This window comes from Scyliorhinus torazame, chromosome 2 (genome assembly GCF_047496885.1).
Source record: "Scyliorhinus torazame isolate Kashiwa2021f chromosome 2, sScyTor2.1, whole genome shotgun sequence".
In the NCBI taxonomy this organism is placed as follows: Eukaryota; Metazoa; Chordata; class Chondrichthyes; order Carcharhiniformes; family Scyliorhinidae; genus Scyliorhinus; species Scyliorhinus torazame.
This window is the reverse complement of record NC_092708.1, coordinates 63,831,302-63,852,164: the sequence shown is the minus strand read 5'-3', so window position 1 is coordinate 63,852,164 and position 20,863 is coordinate 63,831,302. Positions and strand designations below refer to the sequence as shown.

The 20,863-nt window shown below is 46.1% G+C and overlaps 1 protein-coding gene and 1 long non-coding RNA gene across 4 annotated transcripts in view; one reads left to right on the top strand and one right to left on the bottom strand.

The window, feature by feature from the left end:
- The window catches only part of LOC140388125 (uncharacterized), a 175,084-nt gene extending 173,167 nt beyond the window's left edge, over positions 1-1,917 (top strand). For both annotated transcript variants that reach the window (XR_011934099.1, XR_011934100.1), the window contains exon 5: positions 1,593-1,917. This is a non-coding gene — a long non-coding RNA (uncharacterized lncRNA). The remainder of the gene's footprint in view (positions 1-1,592) is intronic.
- Positions 1-20,863, bottom strand: part of LOC140388121 (von Willebrand factor D and EGF domain-containing protein) — a 455,711-nt gene that overhangs the window by 176,497 nt on the left and 258,351 nt on the right. The window lies entirely within an intron of this gene.

Sequence of the window (20,863 nt, the reverse complement as noted above, 5' to 3'; positions counted from 1 at the left end):
GTGGGTGGTTGTGGTAGGTTAGTCAGATCTGGTCATGGGGTAGTCAGATGGTCAGGTGGGGGAGATGACGATGGGTTGGGATTGGAGTAATCCAGGTGTTAGACCAGGTTCTAATCTGCCTAACATTTCCTGGGAATCTCACCAGGCAAGTTGCGACTATCTGGCCCAAGTCTCCGGCTTTTGCTCAGAGTCAGAGACATCACAGAGGATATCGAGGAGCAGGGGAATCACCCATTGGAAGATTAAACTTCCCAGTCAATTTCCATATAGGGCAGGATCTTCTCAGGATCTCAACGTGCATCTTCAGTCATACCTCTGGTCTCCGACTGAAAAACTTTGGCTGACGTGTCCACTTGGACAGTCAAAGATACCCAATAATGTAATTTGAACATTTTGTTCCTTTAACCTTGACTTCTCCCAACAGAGTGAATTTTAAGCCTATAGAGACTGAGTGGGTGAAATATTAATGTTGCAGATCTGCTGCTCATGGTGCAGTGCACCATCTGAGATTATGAATTGAAAGCATTATCCAACAGTGTAATACACAAAATGAAGTATATTGGCTAGAATTTAATTTCCCTGACATATGTTCACACCAACACCAACTAGACCTACTGACAATACCAATAATGCAAAGTATGACTCAATTTTCAGAATATATAATGCAGAGTTGTTGAGACAAGCACGGGTAGACATACATTCACAGTCCTGCATTTGGAAATGAATTGTCCTATCCCCAATTTATGACGAGTATTATTTTTTCTTAAGGGGGAAATTGGTGTTTTTTTTCCACTAATGTTGTGCAACAAAGCCATCCAGCTTTACTGTGTCATTATTGCATTCAAAGGTGTGCAACTAACCTGTTACTTCTGATGTTCAGAGACTGCTTCTTGTTTAATCCCATTATGTGCATTTTACGGGACATACTTTACAATTAATCAACCATTGGCTACATTTCACCCTTTAATGGCACAACATTTTAAAATTCAATCCACACCTGCCAAAAACATTTCTTCAAAGTGCCTTCTGCTTAATTGAATTGCTGAATTAAATAATAATAAGGATAATCATAATCAACTATGGGAGCAAGTGACAGAGTGTACAAACTTAAGGAGTAAAAGGACAGAAAGAACTGAAGGCTCTGCCTCTAAATGTCCGTAACATTTGTAACAAAACAGATGAATTGTCAGCTCAGATATATATAAAGATATGTTTCATCTGCTTAAGTAGGGTGCTGTTTCCATGGGCCAGTGCAGATTTAATGGGCCAAATGGCCTCCTTCTTGGTTTGGATTTGTTTATTGTCACGTGTACCGAGGTACAGTGAAAAGTATTTTTCTGCGAGTAGATCAAACAGATCATTTAGTACATGAAAATAAAACAAAATACATAATAGGGCTACACAATGTACTGTATTGCACTGTAAATTCTATGATCTATAATCTGATAGCCATTGGAGACATGGCTACAAGATGACCAAGGTTGACCCCCTCTTATACGGTATATAATCCATCACATTTCTCCCTCTTTTTATCTCTGGAAAAGACTCATACAGACTTGTAACGCTAACTTTTTCTTCTGTTTTGGTTCCAGAAAACAGCTGTTGTTCTGTTGAGAAGAATCTCGGAAATATGCAAGAGTTGTAACCACAGAACTAGTGAGGAACAAGACACCTTCTCTCTCCCAAAACCTATCTGACCTACTAAATCTACCTGAAAAGGCAAACACTGACTATTCAACCATCGAAGCTGCTAAATGCAATTCTTCAACTTCAACCCTTAACTCCAGGCAACCAACACATCAGCTGCAAGCCACAGGCCTGTAATGCGACCATAAGGAAATGAACTGAATTTTATCTTTCTAATTATCTCATATCTTTATCTGCATTTATTCTTTGCATGTATTTCATTGGTAAATTTATTACTTGTACTTAAGTAACTAACAGTAGTTTTGTAATAAATTAACTTTTATCTTGTTTAAGACTCAGGTTTTGCTGCTGGATATTTTCCAGTTGAATCACTTGTAAATCCCAAAAGGAGGTACATAAATATTTAGCTCACGGACCACTTTGAGGAATGCCTTTGAAGTGGTTGTGACACTCGCAATGCCAGGTATGCAGCACTTGGCAACAAGTTCAGTGTTCGGGATTTTACCCTTCCACCAGATGTTGCAAATTGATTTCATACAGCGAAGATGGAATATTTCTAGTTGCCTTATACAATGGCAAAAGTTTGTTCACCCATATAGTGGTGATGCAAGAAACACTGCCTGGTAGACTTGGATCTTTTAAAACATTTATTCATGGGATACAGGAGTCGTTGGCTGGGATAGCATTTATTTTCCAACTCTGGGGCCATTTAAGAGTCAACCGCTCTGGAGTCACATGTAGGCCAGACTGGGTATGGACGACAGATTTCCTTCCCGAAAGGACATTAGTGAACCATAGTTTTTTTTACAATAATCACCAATGGTTTCATAGTTATCATTAAACTTTTAATTCCAGATTTTTATTGAATTCAAATTTCACCATCTACCATGGAAGCATTCAAACCTAGAACATTACCTGGGTCTGTGGATTACGAGTCAGTGACAATACCACTATGCCGCTGCCTCCCTGGGTGGGAGTCTGAGACAAGTTTCGTGGTCGTTGCGAAGTCTGTGAGTGAGCCTGTCAAGCGCTGAACTTGCTTTTCCAAGATGATGGTTGATTTCGCCGCTCAGTGTAGTGTTACTGGAGAGGATACGCCCAAGATAGGAAAACTTCTCGCTGAACAGAAAGGTGCATTGTTGATAGCGATTGTAGATCTTGGTGTCGATTATCGTGAGCGGGTTGATCCAAGATTTTTGACTTTTTCAAACCTATTGTCAGGACAAAGTGTCCTGAGTCTAGGGCAAAGTCATCAATGACAGCTTATTCTCCTCTAGAGCATCTGCTATGATTCACTTAGTAGCTGCTCAGTAATCACTGTGCAATTCTTGAGCATTTGCAAGTCGAAGAGGTTGCTGTCAGTTCTAATTCAATGTGTATCCCTCGACCAAGATCTTTGAGTGTGCACAGGAGCATGGCCAAGAGGTATATGGCAAATAGAGCTGGAGCCAATACACAGCTTTACTTGGTACAATTAGACCATAAGACATAGGAGCAGAATTAAGCCACTAGACTCATTCAATCATAGCTGATATTTTTCTCATCCTCATTCTCCTGCCTTCTCCCCATAATCCCTGATCCCCTTATTAATCAAGAACCTATCTATCTCTGTCTTAAACACACTCAGTGATTTGGCCTCCACATCCTTCTGCAGCAAAGAATTCCACAGATTCACCACCTTCTGGCTGAAGCAATTCCTCCTCATCTCAGTTTTAAAGGATCGTCCCTTTAGTCTGAGATTGAGATTGTGTCCTCTGCTTCTAGTTTTTCCTACAAGTGGAAACATCCTCTCCACATCCACTCTATCCAGGCCTCGCAGTATCCTGTAAGTTTCAATAAGATCCCCCCTCATCCTTCTAAACGCCAACGAGTACAGACCCAGAGTCCTCAACCGTTCCTCATATGACAAGCTCTTCATTCCAGGGATCATTCTTCTGAACCTCCTTTCCCTTTCCAAGGCCAGCACATCCTTCCTTAGATACGGGGCCCAAAACTGCTCACAATATTCCAAATGGGGTCTGACCAGTGCCTCATACAGCCTCAGATGTACATTCCTGGTCTTGTATTCTAGTCCTCTCGACATGAATGCTAACATTCCATTTGCTTTCCTAACTGCCGACTGAACCTGCACGTTAACGTTAAGAGAATCGTGAACAAGGACTCCCAAGTCCCTTTGTGCTTCAGATTTCCTAAGCATTTCCTCATTTAGAAAATAGTCTATGCCTCTATTCCTCCTTCCGAAGTGCATGATCTCACACTTTTCCACATTGTATTTCATCTGCCACTTCATTGCCCACTCTCAAAGGTAGAGGAGTCTAGAACTAGAGGGCATAAGTTTAAGGTGAGAGGAGAGAGATACAAAAGAGACCAGAGGGGAAATTTCTTCACACAGAGAGTGGTGAGCATCTGGAACGGGCTGCCAGAGGCAGTGGTAGAGGCGGGCACAATTTTGCCCTTTTCAAAGCAGTTAGACAGTTACATGGGCAGGGTGGGTATAGAGGGATATGGGCCAAATGCAGGCAAGTGGGACTAGGTTAGTGATAGAAACTGGGCGGCATTGACCAGCTGGGCCTGTTTCCATGCTGTAAACATCTATGACTCTCCTAGCCTGTCCAAATCCTTCTGCAGCCCCCCTGCTTCCTCAATACTACCTGTCCCTCTACAGATCTTTGTATCATCTTCAAACTTAGCAACAGTGCCTTCAGTTCCTTCTTCCAGATCATTAATGTATATTGTGAAAAGATGTGGTCCCATTAGTGAAAGTCATCCAATGACGTATCACGCTAGTCATCATGAAACAAGCAAATGACACTGATCATCTTTTCCATAAGACCATAAGACATAGGAGCAGAATTAGTCCACTTGGCCCATCAAGTCTGCTCCGCCATTCAATCATGGCTGATATTTTTTCTTCCCCATTCTCCTGCCTTCTCCCCATAACCCCTGATCCCCTTATTAATCAAGAACCTATCTATCTCTAGATAACCATATTTGGTTACAGGCAACCATATTTGTACAGAACCTTCCACAGGTCTTCCCGTTAACCTGTGTCAAATGCTTGGATGAGTTCATCTCCAACTGCAGACAAGAATATCAACACCATCCAGGGAAAAGCAGCCCACTTGATGGGCATCCCTTTCACAAACATTCACTCTCTCCACCATCGATGCTTAGTAGCAGCAGTGTATCTCATCTGCATGATGCATTGTGGGAGCTTACCAAGACTCCTTAGGCCGCATCTTGCAAGCAAACAACAGCTACCATCTAGGAGGACAAGGTCAGAAAACACATGGGAACACTACCATCCAGAAGTTCCCCTCCAAATCACCCACCATCCTGACTTGGAACTATATCGCCATTGCTTCATTGTCGCTTTGTCAAAATCCTGGAACTCCCTCCCTAACAGCATTGTGGGCATATGTACACCAGAGGGACTGCAGCGGTTCAAGAAGGCAGCTCACCACCACCTTCGCAAGGGCAACTAGGGATATACAATAAATGCTATCCTAGCCAGTGACACCCACATCCTGTAGGTGAACTCAAAAAACACCTTGGTAGGTCAAAACCATATTCTGTTTTTTGAATTTGACCTACTTCAATGATCATGTCCTGCATGGAAGCCACTCTCTGATTTTGGATACAGACAGTCAATGGGATGAAGAAGAATGACCTTTACAAGAAGTTTTCCTGCTGTTGAAAGAAGTGGTGTTCCATGATGATTGCCACAGATGAATTGCTCCCTTTCCATTTGCAAAGATGAGATATGGAGGTATGCTTGTAACTTAGGGCTTAGTGCCCTGGTTTTAGATGAAGCAGAGACGAGGGGTAAGTTCCTTTATGAAAAGGCCCTCGCTGTTGATTCCCTTATTTCCCATTTCATTTTCTTTGATCCAAGGATGTTTAATGGACATATACTTTTAAGTTGAGCAGAGGAAGCGAGGCACTCAAAAGTAGCAAAATTGTACACTGTGCTAGCTTTTGAACAGCAGAACTCAGACTTTTGGCACCCGAGAGATTGGAGGGAATCGGTTTGAGCGGCTGGCTGGTGGCCAAATGATTTGGCCAAAGGCCGTACGTACTCTGCCCGGCGGCAGGTGGTGATTGGGATAAGGAATGGTTTTCAGAAGATGCAAGAAGTGACAGTCAGATCCTGGACGCTGAAAGAAGCAGCTGTGAGTGTTAGTCTGTCTCTTTCTCTCACTCTCTCTCCAGAAATACTCCTATCTGTGGAATGAATCTACAGTGAAAACCATTACAGATTGAAAACAAAAGCCTCCAACTGAAAGCCTAGATTGAAGAAAGGGGTACTGGAAGATGTCCATCTGGAACAAAGGCTCTTATCCTTTTACTTTCATCAGTATCTTCCACCTCTCTTTCCCCTCTGTGTATGTCTATCTTGTGTGTGTTTGTAGAGGGTGGGTGAGTTAAGAATGGGTTAGGAATTAGATAATAGTTAACCAGTTGCATTTGCTGAATCTATAATTATAGTTATTGTTATTAATAAAAATTAATTGTTTAAATTTACAAACCTGGTAACTGTAGTTATTGGGTAGCTATAGACCAAAGGCTCTGAGTATTTTCTAATAATTATTTGTTAATTTCAATTGTGTTGCAACTCGAGATCTAGTGGGGCGGGGATTGACCGCACTACGGTGTCACAACACTAACCATGTGAGTCCCTCCACACCAGAATACTTCAGGTGGGATGCCATCAGTTTTTAGTGACTTGACGATAGAAAGCTGCTTAATGGTCTTTGTGACTTTTATTTGAGAGGAATTGAGAGAAAGGTCTTCCAGAGTGTGGTGATGTGGAAGTGGCTCAGTATAATTGTTCATTCAGGAAACTGCTGACATGCTCTCTCCAATGAGAGAAAATCTCATGCCCATTCTTAGGAGCTGTTTGCCATCTGCTTAGAGGATAGGTGTTAGACCATTAGTTCTGGTGTCACAGACTGATTGCAGACCTTCAAGTAGAATCTTCAAGTCCATTTTATCAGCAACTGCTTGAAGCTTATCAGCCTTATATTCCCACCATTGATTCTTCATCTCTCTTAGTTTGGCCTGTGGCATGTGTTTTGCATGATGGTTTCTGGCATTCCTTGCTTGTGATTCCTTGTTAGATATATAATAGGGAGCGTTGCATACTTTGTTTAGAAGCTTATAGAATCACAGAACCCCCGACAGTGAAGAAGGAGGCCTTTTGATCTATCTAATTTCTACCGACCCTTTGTAAGAGCACCCTTCCTCAGGTCGGGTCCCCACCCTATCCCCGTAACCAAGTAACCCCATCTAACCTTTTGGACAGTAAAGGGCAATTTAACATGGCCAATCCACCTAACCTTCACACCTTTGGACTGTGGGTGGAAACCGGATTATCCAGAGGAAATTCCTGCAGAAACGGGGAGAAAGTGCAAACTACAATCAGTAACACAGGGCCGGAATTAAACCCAGGTCCCAGGTGCTGTGAGGCAGCTGTGCTAACCACTGTGCCGCCCTATGTCTTGGTCACTGTTGCCGAATCAGTCTTGGTACATCCATTTAACAAATCCTAGGACCTCAGATGCTGTGCTGTGAGAAATGTACTTTAACTTTTTCCAAGAATCGTCAATGGCAATATTGTCCTCCAGGATATCAGCAACTCCTGTGGCTAGTTTGTGTTCTAATCCTTGTCTCCTCACCATTTCTTTAAGAACAGTCACTGTAAGCTTCCTTTGTGACTTGACTATGTGCCAAACACCTTCGATTTTATCCTCAAAGACACAAAACTCCTGAGAATCAGATGGTCAGGCCAGCATTTGGCATCTCTGAGGACAAGGTTAGAGTGCAGATCCTTGAGATCTCACTGCCATACAATAACGTAGTCCAACATGTGCACTGTTTGGATCTGTGGTGCATCCATGTTGTTTTCAGTTTGTCTACTTGCTGGAAGACTGCATTTGTGATAGTTAGGTCAAACTCACTGCAAATAGAGAGCAGGAGCTGGTTACTGCTCTGCTTATACTGTGATGTCCTAGTACGCCTCCTCATGTTTTCCAGTCTGTGTCCACGCAGCATTGAACTCACCAAGCGTAATGAGTTTGTCCTGGTGAGTTACTCCTCTAATTATCTTGCTGAGGTCATCATAAAATACTTCTTTGACCTCATCCGTATGTGTCATTGTCAGAGCATAGGCACTAACGATGGTGCATGCTGGTTACTGGTGAGACTTACTGAAGAACCATGAGCGGATCACTGATCCCTGTAGGAAGTGTCAAGCTTGAAACGTAAGTAAAAGTAATTGCAACAGTATGAAGATGGAGCTGGCTAAACTTAACTCGTAAATTAGGTTAAATGGTCACACAGTAGAGATGCAGTAACAGACATTTAAGGAAATATTTCATAACACTCAGCAAAGAAACATTCCAGTGAGGAACAAAGGTAATAGGGGAAGTGTGTACCGACTGTGGCTAACTAAGAAAGTTATCAAATTGGAATAAAAAACATATAATTCTGTGCAGATTAGTGGTAAATCAGTGGATTGGACAGACAAAGAGATAGCAGTATAGTGACAATGTTACTGAACAAGTAACGCAGAGGATCAGACTACTGCTCTGACATCATGGGTTCAAATCCCACCATGGTAGCTTGTGAAATTTAAATTCAATTAATAAAAGGAATATAAAGCTAGTGTCAGTAATGGTGACGGCGCCAACTAACACTGATTGTTATAAAATCCATCTGGCTCACGAATGCCCTTCAGGAAAGGAAATCTGCCACCTTTACCTGGTCTGTCCTACATGCAACTCCAGATTCAAAATAATGTGCTTGATGCTTAGCTGCCCTTCAAAATGCCCCATCAAGCCTCTCGGTTCAAGGGCAACAAATTCTGGCCTTGCCAGTGATGCTCACAGGGATCGGTGCTGAGACCCCAGCTATTCACAATATATATTAATGATTTGGATGAGGGAACAAAATGTAACATGGCAGATGATATCAAGTTGGGTGGGAGGGTGAACTGTGACGAAGATGCAGGGATCCTACAGGATGATATGGACAGGTTGGGCGAGTGGGCAAACCAATGGCAGATGCAGTATAATTTGGATAAGTGTGAGGTTATTCACTTTTTGGAAGCAAAAACAGGAAGGCAGATTACTACCTGAATAGTTGTAAATTGGGAGAGGGGAGTGTGCAGCGGGACCTGGGTGTCCTTGTGAACCAGTCGCTGAAGGTAAGCATGCAGGTGCAGCAGGCGGTAGAGGAGGCTAATGGTATTTTGGCCTTCATTGCGAGAGGTTTTGAGTACAATTATCCAGGGCCTTGGTGAGGCCATACCTAGAATATTGTGTGCAGTTTTGGTCTCCTTTTCTGAGGAAGGATGTTCTTGCTCTCGAGGGAGTGCAGTGAAGGTTTACCAGACTGATTCCAGGGATGGCGGGACTGTCATATGAGGAGAGATTGACTAGGTTAGGATTGTTCTCGCTGGAGTTCAGAAGAGTGAGGGGGGATCTCATGGAGACTTATAAAATTCTACAGGACTAGACAGGGTAGATGCAGGGATGCTGTTCCCAACGATGGGTGTGTCCAAAACCAGGGGGCACAGTCTGAGGATTCAGGGTAAACGATTTTGGACAGAGATTAGGAGACATTTCTTCACCCAAAGAGTGGTGAGCCTGTGGAATTCATTACCACAGGAAGTAGTTGATGCTAAAAAATCGAATCTATTCAAGAGGCGGCTGGATATAGCAGTTGGGGAGAATGGGATCAAAGGTTATGGGGAGAAAGCAGGATTAGGCTATTGAATTAGATGATCAGACATGATCGTGATAAATGGAAGAGCAGGCTCGAAGGGCCAAAAGGCCTACTCCTGCTCCTATCTTCTATGTATCTATGTATCCCATGGAAGGATAGTAAAGAAGAAAAAAATTATTTAAAAAACAACAAACAATGGCTTAAAAAAAAGTAGAGAAATAAAAGTATGGAGTAAAGCTCACTAGAAATATAAAATCATATAGTAGGGGCGGAAAAGAGTGAACGTGGGTCCTCCAAAGACTGAGCCGGGGGAATTAATACTGAGGAAAAAAGGAAATGGCAGAGTGTTAAACGAATATTGTGAGTTTGCCTTCACTGTAGAAAACACAAATAACATCCCTGAGGTACATGTAAATCAAGAGGTGACAGGGTGGCTTGAAGGCTGAGAGGTGATCTAATTGAAATATCTCTACGGTCTTGAGGGAGATTGACATGGTGGATGCTGAGAGAATGTTTCCCCTTAGGAGAGAGTCTAGAACCAGGGGACACTGATTAAAATGAAGGCATCTCCCATTTAACATGAAAGTGAGAAAGAAATCTTCTCTCAGGGGGTTGTTAAGTCTGTGGAATTCTCTCCCCAAGAGAATAGCGGAGGCTGCTTCATTGAATATTTTTAAGGTTGAGAAAGATGGATTCTTGACAGACAAGGGAGTCAAAGGAAAAACGTGGTTGAGAGGAAAGTGGAGCTGAGGCCACAATGAGATGAGCCATGATTTTATCAAATGGTGGAGCAGGCACGAAGAGCCAAATGGTCTACTCTTGCTCCTAATTCATACCTTCATATGTATGTATCTAATCTAACTGGTCCAGTGGGAATTTGATGGAATGAGATAGGCCATCCACTTTACACCTTGCCCGATCTTATTTTCCATTAACTTCAAAGTGCCGTCGCTCGGTGCAAACAGAATGTGCATCATATTGTGATCACTTGCGGTCATTATTTGGGTGCTGAGTTTCTTCAGCCCACTGAACTGGGGCGAAATCCTCCAGTATCGGCGCGGTGTCCGCCGACCGGTGCCAAAAACGGCACTAATCAGTCCGGCATCACGCCGCCCCAAAGGTGCGGAATCCTCCGCATCTTGGGGGGCCGTGCCCTAACCTTGAGGGGCTAGGCCTGCGCCGGACTGATTTACCAGTCCGGCGCAGGCCAGCTGGCGGAAGAGGCCTTTGGTGCCCCGCCAGCTGACGCGGAAATGACATCTCTGGGCGGCGCATGCGCAGGGATGCCGCGAGCAGCCGCTAACGCTCCCGCGCATGCGCTGTGGAGGGAGTCTCTTCCGCCTCCGCCATGGTGGAGACCGTGGCGAAGGCGGAAGGAAAGGTGTGCCCCCATGGCACAGGCCCGCCCGCGGATCGGTGGGGGCACCCCCCGGGGCCAGATCGCCCCGCGCCCCCCCCAGGACCATGGAGCCCGCCCGTGCCGCCTTGTCCCGCCGGTAAGAGAGGTGGTTTAATCCACGCCGGCGGGACAAGCATTCCAACAGCGGGACTTCGGCCCATTCGGGCCGGAGAATCGCGGGGGGGGGGGGGGGAGAACCCGCCAACCGGCGCGATTCCCGCCGAATCTCCGGTGCCGGAGAATTCGGCAACCGGCGGGGGTGGGATTCACGCCAGCCCCCGGCGATTCTCCGACCCGGCGGTGGGTCGGAGAATCTCGCCCATGGTCAGTCCAAATGCCATATTGGTGAGGGCGTTAGCACCCATACAGTGAATGGCTGTCAGAAGGAAGCAGAGCAGACATCACCAATTTGACACCAGCAGTGATATTTTGGAGCTCACTGCACCAGCAAATGCTCTCTCTTAACTTTGAACAGCTGAACTAAAGGAACACCTCACCAGTACTCCTTTACTCCTTTAAGGCGCAGGTGAGCTGTTGTTGAATTTTTCTGCCTGGTATAATAATATTACAAATATATCGTACTTCCTATGGCTGTTTAAAGTTGCAAATGTCTGCAGGGAAAAAGTGCAGTGTGGGTTTTCTGACTTTGAGGCTTTTGCACAAACCAATTACTCCCAGACATGGGTTTACTAGTAGCCATCTGTCTTGGATTACAGCATAACTTGGAGAATGAAGAGAGGCCATGCAGATTAGGACAAGCTGCAGAAAGAGGAGGAGAGGGAGCAGGGCTGAAGGCATATCTACCCAGGATACTCAGCCTGAACTTCAACCATGAACAATGTGTGCAATATCCGTGCTTTAGTAAGGATGTCCTCACTGCAACCTGTCACCTGCTGCAGCCACAGAACATGCATTGCCAATCGCTGCGATGGTAACTGTGGTGATGAACATTTTTGCATCTGACTCTTTTCAGATTGGAGTGGGAGATATTTACCATATGTCACAGTTTACCATCAGCTGTTGTGTGAGTGAGTTTAGTGAAGCTCTCAGTGAGAGATAATTACATTTCATTCTCTCTTGCCAGAGAGAAACAGATGGAGTGAGCACATAATTTTGCTGGGACTCAGGTCTTCCACATGGGGCAAAATACCCCTGACTGACATCTTTTTGCTGCTTGTGAATCTGTTCAATACAAGAATCAAAAGAGGTTCCATTCCATTAATGTCCAGGTGGGGTGTGACTGTAGGTAGAGAATCATGCAAGTTAATGCCCAGTATTTTGGCAGCAATCATGATGCTTTCATTTGATGATAGTCATTGTGCCAGCTGCATTTAAGTCACCAGGCAACGGGGCTTCATGGAGTTCATAGAATTTACAGTGCAGAAGGAGGCCATTCGGCCCATCGAGTCTGCACTGGCTCTTGGAAAGAGCACCCTACCCAAGGTCAACACCTCCACCCTATCCCCATAACCCAGTAACCCCACCCAACACTAAGGGCAATTTTGGACACTAAGGGCAATTTATCATGGCCAATCCACCTAACCTGCACATCTTTGGACTGTGGGAGGAAACCGGAGCACCTGGAGGAAACCCATGCACACACGGGGAGGATGTGCAGACTCCGCACAGACAGTGACCCAAGCCGGAATCAAACCTGGGACCCTGGAGCTGTGAAGCAATTGTGCTATCCACAATGCTACCGTGCTGCCCTATCTCTCTAAATTACAGTGTCAGTTTCTGAGCTGGTGACCGGAATCTTCTGTACTACCCCATGATGCCTTTGATGGATGAGGGGCATTTAAATTAGGTGGGATGGCACCGGCCTTCCCAACCTGTCCTGCCCCACTAACAATTGAGACCCTTCAATCGCCAATTCCTGCCCACTTGATGGCCTCATCCCGTGGGGAGCACGACAAGCACACCCGTGATTCAATGTTTTCATTGGTCAGATTCAGTTCCTGCATGTCTGCTAGTGCCTGCTGCAGTCACAAAGCATCTCTCCTTTCAGAGGTGCAGGCTAGCTTTAAGCAATATTGGCTAATTTTAACACTGCTGAGATGTCAGCAGTGTAGGTAGAGCTGGCTGGATGCTGAACTGGCAACATTACATTGATGTGCCTCATTAATTGCATTGAAAGGGCACAGGTTAATTGTACATTGTGACCCCAGCACTCGTTTTCAAGGCTCCTAATTTTTCTTGGCAGAACACATATACAATTCTCATGATTTAAAATAGTTCCGATCAATAAGTTGTTAATGGACCATTCAACGTATTTACTTATGTTCGCTTCAGAAATGAGGATTGTCTACAAATTGCCACATTACTTACAATGGCAAACTAAAGATTCATGCTTTGAACAGGTTTTATTAGTGTTTATGTCCTGGAGGTAGCATGATGGATTGGTTTATTATAAAATAATCCACATCACAGTATCTCATTCCACAGTGGATGTCTTACACATGGATATTTATCATCATGCTTTAAGCGTCTTCAAGCTAAATTACTTCGAATCCATGTTGGTAAGAATTTGAACTGCTCAATACTCTCCCCACATAAGCGGATGGTATTCTATGGTCCTTCAGCTACATGTTTCTCGGCGACACGCTGTTCGCTGGTGGCGGGATTCCATTGTCCTGACGCTTGTCAATGGGATATCCGCTGGTGGGGGTGCGCAGCCTATGGGAAAAGTGAATCCCGACGATTGGAAAATTCCAGCCAGTGAATCTCACTTTTCTAATGCTGGAGCAATTCAGCGAAGCCTGGGCGAATTATCCACAGCTGAATGTCAGGAATCTCAGCCTCATGATAGGTTCGGTTAATGAGCTGTTTGATCAATCACCAACAATTCACCATGTGTTGTTTATCTGACCTACAAGAAGCAGCAGATACTGGCTCAATTAATAATTATACATATGTGATCAGCTGATTTTTAGCAGCCAAGGTTATTCAGGAATATTGTTGCTCTTTTTAGCCTTAGTTTATTAGTTCTGATTACGTCACCTTTGCTCACGAGTCTCCAGGTATCTTTCTGATACCGCCACGTGGTTCAAGTTCAAGTTATGATTAATAAGTCAGCACACCGCTTAGTAAGATTGAAATCAACGGTCATTTATTATATACAACAAGTAATGTTTACACAATAATCCTACTATCTATATAATAAACCTATCACTACTGGCCAATACTTAACTTTAGGAAGAGCCCACCAGGTCAGGGAAACGAATGGCTTATCCAATCGGATCTGGCCCGCGGGATTCAACAGGCTGATACAGGTCGATGGCTAGGAGTCTTTATCGGATAGCGATCGCTGGATTCAAACTTACAGTTGCCGGTTGCTGTTCTTGCGAAGGTCTCGAGCAGGCGAAGAAGGGAGAGAGAGCGATCTGAACTTGGCCCCTCACTTTATAGGGCCCAGGGGCTTCCCGCCTCTCGGGGCGGCCCTTGACCCTGAGTCCCAAGTGATTGGACTTGTTCCCAATCACTGGGTTCGATACGTCCAATTGCGAGGCGATTCCCCGATCGGGGGGTGGTCGTTCACCTGCCTTTGTTTTGGCCACTGCAGGCGCCGACAAGTCTGGCCCGGTATTCAATTGCTAATATGTTGCAATTGTTCCCGGGGATAGCCGATTAAACTGCAGATGTCTGGGTTGATGGGCTGCTAATAGTCCTGAGTGTAACTGCAGATGTCTGGGTTGATGGGCTGTTAATAGTCCTGAGTATCGATCTGGGCCGACTTCCCCAGAGCCGAATATGATATTCTGCCTGCAGCTGTCCGTTTGTGTCCTGTTGTCTGCTTTTCCCATCAGCCTTTTCGGTTAGCCATTTTAAATCGGGTTTTGGCCAAATTAATAGGGAAGCAGCCATTTTACGTGGCTACAATATGAAGTCGAGATGGGTTAAATGGTGGAACAGGCTTGAGTGGTAGAATGGCCTACCCCTCTTCGGATTGTGAACATCATCAAAGGAAAGGAGGGAGGAATTCAGATAAATTACAGTCACCAGGGAAGTGTTATTGACCAACATTGACTGACAGATCCCTGGGTCCAGGTGGACTTCATCCTAGGATCTTGAAAGAAGAGGCTAGTGAGAAAGTTGATGCATTGGTTTTAGTTTTCTGAACTTGCCTAGATTCTGGAAAGTGGAATAGCTCACACGAGCCCTACAGGGCGAGAATGATTATCTTCCCTGTGGTCCTTGCAGAGTACGAGCTCCCCTGTTTGAGCCGGGGGCTCTTCAGTAACCTTTGTATAAAACATCGGCCAGTAAGGCACCAACCAGAATAGGAACATGGTAGGGATCTACAGGGAATTAAAATAAAACATTATTTTACTCGGTGTTGACCCCCGCGTCCTTATTAAAGAAAGATTCCATGAGATTGGAAAATACCAAATGTGGCTTGTTTATTCAAAAAGGGAAGGAGACAGTAAAGTAGGAAACTCCAGGCCAGTTAGCCTAACATTTGTCAAAGGGAAATCATTAAAGATACTTTGGGGGAGGTTGCGCTTCCATTTTTGGGGAACGGGATCTGGGGCAGGAATGGGAAGTCCCGGAAGATCCCTAAACACGGATTTCCTGTTCCGATTGTGCTCCCCCACCTCCTGGCCAATGAAGTAATGGTAACCCGGACGTATTGTAGTTGAACATCAGAATCAGGCCTTATAGTCCCAACCCCCCCGATTAGAATATCCATTCATGTCGGCGTGAATAGTCCTTAGTTGATTTCTTTACTGTCAGTCCAGTCTTATTGCTGGATCCTAGGGCTTCTATGGGAGGTTGCAGGACAGCCTGAGGTTCCAACATAACAACAAGGGCACTATGGCAGCTTCCTGACCCTAACAAAATGGTACAACACAGAAGGAAGTCATTCAGTTCATCGTACCTCTACTGGCTATTTCAAAGAGTTCTGGAATTAGTCCCACTCCACTGCTCATTTTCTTTCTCCCAGGAAACATTTTGTTTTTAAGTATTGATCCAATACTCTTTTGGAAGTTATTATTGAATCAACTTCCCCAGCCTTTCCAACAGCACCTTCCAAATCATCCGCACCCGCTGTGTAAAACATGTTGCTGCTGATTCTTTAGCCTCTTAAAATAAATCTGCATTCTCTTTTTGACCTTTCTGTCACTGAAGACAGTTTCTCCCGATTTACTCTATCAAAACCCTTCAGGATTTTGAATGTGGAGTTGAGGTTAGTCAGATCAGCCATACCTTATTGAATGGGAAACAGGATCAAAGGGTTGAGTGGTCTACTTCGGCTCCTAATCTCTCAAATCCTCCCAAATCCATCCCTCTCAATTCCCCCTTTAATCTTCTCTTTACATTTTTGAAGTCCATCATGCTGGATATCATTCTACTCAATCCCTTCTACACCCTTTCCAAGGCCTTGATATCCTTCCTAAAATGCCGTGCCCAAAATATTCCAGCTGAGGCTTAACCATTTTTTTTAAATGTAAAAGTTTGGTGTAACTTCCTTTCTTTTATAATCTACGCCTCTTTTTGGTATGAACAGATGAACGGACATAGCGACCGCAGTCCCCAATCGCCCATCCCGACCCTCAGTCTGTGTCCAGCTTCTCGGCCTGAACAAAGGCCCACGCCTCCTCCGGAGACTCAAAATAATGGTGCCGGTCCTTGTAGGTTACCCACAGTCGCGCCGGCTGCAACATGCCAAACTTCACCCCCTTCCTGTGCAGCACCGCCTTCGCTCGATTGTACCCGGCCCTCCTCTTCGCCACCTCCGCACTCCAGTCCTGATATATCCGAACCTCCGCGTTCTCCCACCTGCTGCTCCTCTCCTTCTTGGCCCACCTGAGCACACACTCCCGATCGACGAACCGATGGAACCGCACCAGCACCGCCCGCGGAGGCTCGTTAGCCTTGGGCCTCCTCGCCAACACTCTATGGGCCCCTTCCAGCTCCAGGGGCCCCTGGAAGGACCCCGCTCCCATCAGCGAGTTTAACATGGTGACCACATAGGCCCCCACAGCCCCTCCGGGAGGCCCAGAATCCGCAGATTCTTCCGCCTCGACCGATTCTCCATCCCTCGAACCGCTCCTGCCATTTCTTGTGGAGCGCCTCGACCTTTACCGCCAGGACTAAGATCTCGTCCTCATTGTCAGAGATCTTTTGTTGAGCCTCTCGGATCGCCACCCCCTGGGCCGTCTGTGTCTCCAGCAGCTTATCAATAGAAGCCTTCATCGGCTCTAGAAGGTCCGTTTTAATCTCTCTGAAGCAGCACTGGATACCCTCCTGTTGCTCCTCCGCCCACTGCCTCCACGCTGCTTGGTCTGCGCCCGCCGCCATTTTGTCCTTCTTCCCTCCCTTCTTCTGGTCCACCACCACCTTTTTTGTCACCCCGCTCCTAGTTAAAGCCATATACTGACGGGGAGCTATTATTAACTCCTTCCCACACCGGGAAACGTCGGAAAAGTGCCCTTGGGGGCCCTGAAGAGCCCAAAAGTCCGTTTTTGCGGGAGCCGCCGAATGTGCAACTTAGCTCCGCATAGCCGCAACCGGAAGTCTCGAGAGGGAATCCTTTTGGCAGTGTTCGCTTCACCAATCTGCCCCAAAATGTCTATGGAAACTCCTGAAAAAGGTCTAAGAGTCCAGACGGGAGCTGCCGAATGCGCGACCTACTCCTCCATGGCCGCCACCGGAAGCCTCGTCCCCGCTTCTTCAGTGACCTTGGTGAGATCTTTTCACAGTTGTTCCCTCTGCTGCTAGAATTCGCCTTTGATAAAGGCCCTCAGGTCAGCTTGCAGCTTTAAGCTTGCCCTTCCCCCACCTGCATGCTGGAAGAGGCCCTGTTTATCCTGTTGCAGCCAAATCTTTTACTGTTTCTGCCGGGTCTGCTAGCCAAAAGACATAACATTCCTGGGGGACACTGTCAGGGGAATGTTGCAGTCTTCTTCCCACACCGGGAAATGTCAAACAAATGCCGTGGGGGCACTGTAAAAGAGCCCAAAAGTCCGTTCCAAGCGGGAGCTACCGAATATGCGACCTAGCTCTGCATAGCCGCACCCGGAAGTCTGTTGTAAGACTTCTGACTCCAAAGATCATGTATACCTTTTTAGAAGCCTTCTCATCTCTTACCATCTTCAAAGACTTGCATGTGCACAAAATGGTTCTCTCTGTCCCTGCACCCCTTCAAAATTGCATAATTCTTGTCTCTCCTCACTCTTCCTCTAAAAATGAATCACTTCACACATTTCATCTGCCATCTGTCTGCCCATTTTGCAAATCTGTCGAAATCCTCCTGCAATCTGCCACCATCCTCCTCATTGTTTATGAAATTTTCGAGTTTTGCGTCATCTGCAAAATGTAAAATGATGTCATATATACCCGAGTCCACGTAATTAATGTATATATATTTTCCTTTCAATTTAGACCACCAATTTAGGGGCAATTTAGCGTGGCCAATTCATCTAGCCTACACATCTTTTTGGGCTGTGGGAGTGAGACTCGCGCAAATAGGGGGAGAATGTGCAAACTTCACATGGGCAGTGACTCAGGGTCGGGATCGAATCCGGGTCCTCGGCGCCATGAAGCAGCAGTGCTGACCACTGTGCCACCATGCTGCCCGTGATTTATATATATTTTATATATATAATAGAGCCGTGGTCCCAACATCAGCTTCTGAGGAAATGCCACTGAATACTTCCATTCAGTCTGCAAAACAAACCTTCACGATTCAAAACATTAACCCATGCTATTTTAAACAACCATCTCCTCACTTCATCAAAGAATTCAATCAAAATGGTCAAAGGTGATTGGCCTACAACAAATCCATGCTCGTTTTTATTTGTTACCCCATGTTTTTCCCCAGTGTGAGTTCATGGGTTGTCCAAGATTAACGTCTCCAAAGGTTTTCTGTCATTGAAGCTAGCATGATTGGCCTGTGCGTTTTGTTTGAATAAAAATCTGGGAAGAAAAAGACGAGAGACTGCTAAGTTTGAAATGTTACAAATAATCTGAAGAAATGCCTGGTGTCTGAATGTAGGAAACAGGAACAGGAATAGACTATACACCTTTGAAGCTTGCTCTGCTGTTCAATGCAATCGTAATATTCCTCTGGGTGGATCTTACTTCAAAATGGCAAAGTGTCAGTTGCGGTGAGAAAAACAGTGCAAATTGAATTTTGAGTCTCTTAAACAAATGATTTTTACTCCACATGAATCATGCCACGCTCTTAGCGGCCTCCCGCTAATACGCTCATCCCAGTGAACCATATTCACTGCAATCCAGAAGAGTTCCATAACCCCCCGCACTTGTTCCAGATCCATTGTAGATGGGATGGCAGTCAGGAAGCCTGCTCCAAGATTTGTTGACTTCTGGATGGAGTCCAGCAGAGGTGGGACATCCTGTACCCGCATTCCAGGAAGAATCCCACGGGAAAGGTGACCACCCCCACCTGGGAGGCTATAGTGGCATTAGTGAGTATCAGTTCACTCCAGAGGAGGATGGATCAGCAGTGCAAGAAGAAAATGAATCACCGCCTTTGCATGGCTAGGGTAAGCATGTCACCTCCAGTCTCTCACAGAACCCCCTCATCCACTCCTTGCACCTCCAAGATAATGGTCAAACTAGCCACCTCGTGGGTTGTCCACCTGTCACCAGGCTCTCTTCCCCAACCCCCCCCACCCCAATATCCATGGTGACCCCCAGCGCCAACTCAGCTCCTCACATCCCTGCTGCCCCTCCAATCCCTCACAAGCCACTACTCAACCACCAAATGGCCTACAATCTTCTCATCTGTATCCCCGCAGAACAAGATTGAGCACAACCAGTGGGAGAGGGCACAGCCACCCGGAGTCATAAAGGAGATCTGAACCCTCACTATACCCCCCCCCCCCCCCGCCCCCCCCACGGAAAGTGCCCTTGAGCTGGCTGGGGGGAGCAAGACTGCGTTGGTACTGATGGCGATCCTCATGCTCCCTGGAAACTACAGGCCCGAACACCTCAGAGGGGGACTGCTTGGGCCGGAGGAGTGCTCTGGAGGCATGTCTCTGCTGAGCCTGTGGCCAATGACATGCTCTTAGGTCTGGTCGTCTCAGAGATAATGGAACTGCAAAGGCAGAGTTGGGAGAATCAGGAAGGAATAACAGCATCCATCCTCGGACTTCAAGGTTGACTGGAGGAGTCCAATCGTCTTCTGATCAAGGAGGTGATGCCGTCAACGCAATGCAATGAGGTCAACAGATGCACACTCCATGGCAGGGGATGTCTGCTCCATGGCTCAGCTCATGACGTCCATGGCTGAGGGCATGAGCTCCATGGTGCAGGGCTTCAGTTGCATGCTGAAAGCACCAGCAGGAATCTGTGAGTGTCTGCGCTAGAGGACAACGGGGCTTCTGGATTTCACTCCAGCTGTCCCTCTACCCCATGGAGTAGCACAGAGGACCCTGGGCAACCAAAGAGAAGATGATTGTTAGTATCACAGCCCAGGGCCCTCCACCCAATGGATCCCAGAAGTGTCCAGCTCATCTGACAACCAATTCCCTGTTAGCAACACACCTGCAGCCTCGAACATTGAGGAGGGTAGCACTGCAACCCTTGTGCTGCCTGAAAGTACTCCCGGACCCTCAAACTCCAGGACCCCCAGGGAATGCCCGTTAAGTCATCTCAGGCAACAGAGCATGGAAGGCAGGAGACCGCCCCAACCTCAGCTGCAGATCCTGGCAAAACACCTCGACACAGTGGGAGGGTTAGGAAGTGTAAGAAACTGGAGGCACCTCATGGACACGGGGGAGCACAGGAATTAGGTAAGAGAGGTCACCATGATAAAAAAGCACATGTAAATAACCATCACTTTGTTCACCAGAAGATCCTCCACCCTGTTATTTCATGGCGCCATGCGAAGTTTGAGAATGGGAGTGCTATGTCTCTCCCACACTGATTATTCATAAAGACACGCTGCTTCTGCTGGCTAAACCAAGAATTTATGAAGGTGTCCCAAATCCAACGGCCCATGTGAGCCCAGGCTAAACCGGGCAGCACGGTAGCACGAGTGGATAGCACTGAGGCTTCACAGCGCCAGGGACCCAGGTTCGATTCCCCGCTGGGTCACTGTCTGTGCGGAGTCTGCACATT